This window comes from Gorilla gorilla, chromosome 18 (genome assembly GCF_029281585.2).
Source record: "Gorilla gorilla gorilla isolate KB3781 chromosome 18, NHGRI_mGorGor1-v2.1_pri, whole genome shotgun sequence".
NCBI lineage: Eukaryota > Metazoa > Chordata > Mammalia > Primates > Hominidae > Gorilla > Gorilla gorilla.
This window is the reverse complement of record NC_073242.2, coordinates 37,809,352-37,815,618: the sequence shown is the minus strand read 5'-3', so window position 1 is coordinate 37,815,618 and position 6,267 is coordinate 37,809,352. Positions and strand designations below refer to the sequence as shown.

At 39.7% G+C, this 6,267-nt stretch overlaps 1 pseudogene; it reads right to left on the bottom strand.

Annotated features, from left to right (window-relative positions):
- Positions 1-4,072: 4,072 nt before the first annotated feature.
- LOC129527344 (formin-2-like) lies at positions 4,073-5,541 on the bottom strand (annotated as a pseudogene).
- Between the last annotated feature and the right edge of the window lie 726 nt (positions 5,542-6,267).

Here is a 6,267-nt window from a genome sequence, read left to right as displayed (position 1 = left end):
AATGTTATCAGAGGTAATGGTTTTGATTGGTCCTAGGTCATACAGTAATATATACATTGTGATTTATAGACATGCTATCTTTTAATACTCATTTAGAAAGCTCATTTAGACAAAGTTATAAAAACTTGCCTTCCTTTCTGCCTATATCACCTAAAAATCCTAATTTAAGAGATAATAACCTTTTTTATTTGATATACAATTTATCAACACAATAAAAATCTAACAATTATCATGTGCAGAGTGTGAAAATCTCATCAGATTAAGGAACACAAAGACTTCTTTTTCATATTTTGAATGTAAAACTGTTTTGGAAACTTATTTTCAGAAACAGTTAAAAACATTTTTTCATTAGTTTTTCATGTAAAATTGTGACAACCAGCATGAAATAACTGTCATCACAGAAGCATGGTATATTCGATTCCGAAACATATTCTTTGTAAGTTTTAATATATTTATGTTTTATTTATACTTAATTGTAACCCATAATGTACAGATATTATTTTTCCTTCAACTCTTAAGAATATTCTTAAATAATAAAATTAAAATTAATGAATTATAATTTTTGTTGGTTGGGAAAAAGACACACACGTGACAGTGCATCACTTCACCTCATCATTTCATCTCATCATTTTACCTCATCATTTCATCTTATCCCATCTCATCTCATCATTTCATATCATCTCATTTCATCAAATCTCATCTCATCTCATTTCCATTTCATTTTCATTATTTCATCATTTCATTTCACTATTTCATTTCATCTAATTTCATTTATTTCATTATGTCATTTCATATATTTCCTTTCATGTCATGTTTTTGATATCATTTTTCATATCATTTTTCATCTCATCATCTCATCTCATCATTTCATCTCATCTCATCATTTCCTCCTTTCTTTTCAACATTTCATCTCATTTCTTCTCATCTCATTTTAATTTTATTTCATTATTTCATCTCATTTCATTATTTCACCTAATTTCATTATTTCATCTCATCTCATCTCATCTCAATTCGTCTCATCTCATTTCATCATTTTTCATCTCATCACTTTTCATCTCATCATGTAATCTCATTTCATTTCATTTCATCTCATCATTTCAGCTCATCATTTCATGTCACATCTCTTCATTTCAACATTTCATCTCATCATTTCATCTCATCTCATCTTTGAATTTCATTTCAATATCATCAATTCATCATTTCATTATTTCATTTCATCCCATTTCATCTCATTTTTCATCTCATCATCTCATCATTTCATCATTTCATCTCATTTTATCTCATTTCATCTCATTTCAATTTCATTTCATTATTTCATTTCATTTCACTTCATTTCATCATTTTATCTCATCTCATTTCATCAAATCATTTCTTCTCATCTCATCTCATTTCATCATTTCATCTCGTTTCATCTCATTTCATCTCATCTCACCTCATCTCATCATTTCATCTCATCATTTCATCTCATTCTTTCATTTCATCTCATCGTTTCATCTCATTTCATCTCATCTCACCTCAGCATTTCATCATTTCATCTCATCATTTATTTCATCTCATTTTCTCATTTCATCTCATATCTCAATTCAATTTCCTTTCATTATTTCATCTCATTCATTTCATCTCATTTCATTACATCTCATCATTTCCTCTCATCATTACATCTCATCATTTCATCTCATCATTGCATCTCATCATTTCATCTCATCATTCATCTCATTTCATCTCATTTCCATTTCATTTCCATTTCATTATTTCATTTCATCATTTAATTTCATCATCTCATTTAATTTCACCTCATTTCATTATTTCATTTCATTTTTTCATTTCATTATGTCATTTCATTTCATCTCATTACATTTCATCTAATTTCATTTCATCTCATTTCATCTCATCATTTCATCTCTTTTCATCTCATTTCATCTCATCTCATCAACTCTTTTCATCTTATCATTTCATCATTTCATCTCATCATTTCATGTCATCTCGTATCTTCTCATCTCATTTCAATTTCATTTCATTATTTCATTTCATTATTTCATGTCATGTCATCTCATCATTTCATCTCATCATTTCATCTCATCACATCTCATTTCATTTTATTTCATCATCTCATCTTATCATTTCATCTCATCTCATTTCATCTCATTTTATGTCATTTCATGTCATCATTTCATCACATCTCATCATTTCATCTCATCATTTCATCATTTCATCTCATTTCAACTCATTGCATCTCATCTCATCATTTCCGTTTCATTATTCCATTTCATCATTTCATTCATTATGTCATTTCATCTCATCATTTCATCTCATTTTATCTCATCTCATCATTTCATCATTTCATCTCATCATTTCTTCTCATCATTTCCATTTCATTTTCATTTCATTATTTCATCATTTCATTATGTTTCATCTCATTTCATTATTTCTTTCATTATGTCATTTCATTTCATCTCATTACATTTCATCTCATTTCATCTCATTTCATCCATCATTTCATTTCATTTCATGTCATGATTTCATCTCATCTCATTATCTCATTTCATCTCATTATTTCATCTCATTTCATCTCATCTCATCATTTCATTTCATCATTACATCTCATCATTTCAGCTCATCTCATTTCAATTTCATTTCAATTTCATCATTAAATTTCATAATTTCCTTTCCTTATTTCATTTCATCTCATTTCATTATTTCATTTCATCTCATTTTTCATCTCATTTTTCATCTCATTTCATCTCGTCATTTCATCTCATCGTTCATCTCATTTTATCTCATCATTTTATCTCATTATTTCATCTCATCTCATCTCATTTCAATTTCATTATTTCATATCATTTCATTATTTCATTTCATTTCATCTCATCATTTCATCTCGTTTCATCTCATCATTTCATCCATCATCTCATCATTTCATCTCATTTTATCTCATCTCATCTCCTTTCAATTTCTTTTCAATTTTGTCATTTCGTCTCATCATTTCATCTCATCATTTCTACTCACCATTTCATCTCCAAATTTCATCTCATCATCTCATCTCGTCTCATCATTTCGTCATTTCATCTCATCATTTCATCTCATCTCAAGTAATCTTATCATTTCATCTAAGTGAAATGATGTAATGGAATCATGAATGAAATGGATAGGATGCCCTCAGTGAAGTTAAATTTAAAAATTGTTTCTTTTCATGTATGCATTTTTATATTTATATGTATTTATATTTATATTTACTTATATTTCTTTTTACTTATTTTTATTTATAATTTTACTTATTTCTTTATTTATAGACAAGGTCCTGTTCTGTGGCCTAGGCTGGAATGCAGTGGTGCATTCACAGTTCACTGCAGCCTCGAGAAAACCTCCCACCTTAGCCTCCCAGGTAGCTGGGACCCCAGGTGTGCACCACCACACCTGGTTAATATTTTATTATTTGCAGAGATGGAGTCTTGCTATTCTGCCCAGGCTGGTCTCAAACTCCTGGGCTCAAGCAATCCTCCTGCACTGGCAACCAAAAATTCTGGGATGACAGATATGAGCCACAGTGCCCAACCTATTTATTTATTTATTTATTTAATAAAGACAAGGTCTCACTATGTTGCCCAGGCTGGTCAACTCCTGGACTCAAATGATTCTCCAAACTTGGCCTCTCAAAATGTTGGGATTACAGGTATGAGCCACCATGACTGGCCTAAAAATAGTACTATATTTTTGTATCATATAACTTTCAATTAGATAATATGAATATTCTGTACAGGAAATACGCCCTTAATTACATAGGAATAAACATTTGTTACACTGAGAAAAATCTAATAGAGCTAAAATTAAAAATTAATTTGGAAAGGTCATTAGATACTGATACATTCTTACATTTATACATTCTTTCATATATTCATATATCCTTTTAACAGTATCAATGGTTTGGAGTTATGTGTACAAAACCATGACCCAAAAGTAATACAACTAATAACAGGCACTTACAATTCAAAGCATATTATATACAAAGCTTTAACTTCTTATCAAAATATTTTGTTTTTTTCTTTCTGTTTTGGTAGCTACTATGAACACAACATTCAACTCACAGACACCATGGAGCCCTTACTAAGCATAAAGTACTGTGAAAGGCCAGGGCTAGGACAGAACTGAGACAGGGCCAGGGATAGGACAGAACCGGGGCAGGGTCATGGCCAGAGAAAAACCAGGGGCAGGGTCACAGCCAGGGACATGAGAGGACCAAGGCCAGGGCCAGAAGCAGGGAAGAACCAGGGCCAGGGCAGGGACATGGCAGGGCCAGGGCCATGGCAGGATCAGGGTCAGCAGAAGGCCAGGGCAGGGCTAGGGTAGCACAGGGCCAAGGCAGGGCAGGGTCAGTGTAGAGCAAGGAATGGGCCAGGGTATGGCAGGGCAGGGACAGGCAGGTCCAGGGCCAGAGTCAGGTCCAGGACATGGACAGGGCAGGGCCAGAAACATGGCAGGACCAGAAAGGGGACAGGGCAAGGGCAAGGCCAGAGAAGGACCATGGACAAAACATGGCCAGGGAGGGTCCAGGGCAAGGGCAAGGCCAGGGCAGAACCAGAGCCAGAGCAGGCCAAAGGCAGGGCCAGGGCAGGGCAAGGCCAGGGTAGGGCAGGGTCAGTGTAGGGTGAGGGTAGGGCCAGGGCAAGTTCAGGGCCAGGGCAGGACTAAGATAGCACAGGGCCAAGGCCAAGGCCCTGTACTAAGATAGCACAGGGCCAGGGCAGGGCCAAAGGAGGGGCCAGGGCCAAGCCTGGCCAGTGTGGAGCCTGGGGATTGTCAGGGCCAGGGCCAGGGTCAAGGCTGAGCCAGGAACAGGGCCAGAGCAAGGGCAGGGCCAGGGAGAAGGCAGAACCAGAGAGGATCCAGAGAAAGGGCAGGGCCAGGGCAGAACCAGGACCAGGATAAGGCAAAGCCAAGGCCAGGGCAGGGCAAGGCCAGGGCAGGGCAAGACCAGGGAAGGGCAAGGCCAGGGTAGAAATGGCCAGTGTATGGCCAGGCCAGGGTAGGAAAAGGCCACGGTAGGGCCAAGGCCAAGGCGGGGCAGGGCTAGGGTAGCACAGGTCATGGCCAAAAACAGGGCAGGGCCATAGCAGTGGCAGGACTAGCAACAGGGCCAGGGTAAGCGCTGGACCAGAGCATGGTGGGGACAATACAGGGCCAGGACAGATGATGGCAAGGCAGGTCCAGGGTCATTTCAGGGACTCGGTAGGCCTGGGGTCAGGCCAGGGCAGGGAAAGGGCAAGGCCAGGGAGAAGGCAGGGCCAGGGCCAAGGCACTGCCAGGGCAGGGCAGGACCAGTGCAGGGGGAGGGAAAGGCCAGGGCATGGAAGGGCAGGGCAGGACAAAGGAAGGGCCAGGAGAGTGCCACGGCAGGGTCAAGGCCAGAACAAGGGTACGGCTGGGGTCAGAAATATGGTAGGGCAAGGGCTGGGCCCAGGCTGGGACATGCAGGGCAGAGCATGGCCTGTGCAAGGCAGGGCCAGAGCCAGGCCATAGAGATGGGAGGGCAACACCAAGGCAGAGTCAGGGTAGATCCAGGGCTGAGCAGAGTCAGGGCAGGTCCAGAGTCGAGGCAGAGCTAGGGCCCAAGCAGGGCCATGGCAGTACCAGGGCAGAAGAGGGCAGGGCAATGCAGGACTGGGCCATGGCAGTGCCTGGTCAACTCTGGGGCAGGGCCAGAAGCAGGACAGGGCCAGGGCCAATGCTCAGGCCAGGGACAGGGCATGACAGGACGTGCCAGAGCAGGGCTGGGCCAATGATGGGGCAGGGAAAATCAGACCAGGACACCTCCAAGTCCAGCTCTGGCCCTGCCTTGGCCCTGGCCCCTTCCTGGCCTGACCTTGTCCCTGGCCCTGCCCTATCCATGCCCTGTGTGTTTGACCAGTGTTTTATAACCAGAATCCTACAAGAAACTTAAATGAGTTATTTTTGTGCATTTTTAGTAGAGATGGGGTTTCACAATGTTGCCCAGGCTGGTTCCAAACTCCTGAGCTCAAGCCATCTGCCTGCCTTGGCCTCCCAAAGTGCTGGGATTACAGGAGTAATCTGGCCAAGTATTTACCTTCTTTATGCCTGTTTCCTACATTTGGAAAATGGGGATGCTTTAAGTACCTAGCATATAGAATTATTATAAGAATCAATGCCTCACATATTTACATGTTGATAAAAGTATACTCATAGAACACTACTGGAAGCAAAGATAGTATTAGTTAAAATTTAGTGATTACTGCAAATATTATAACTACTACA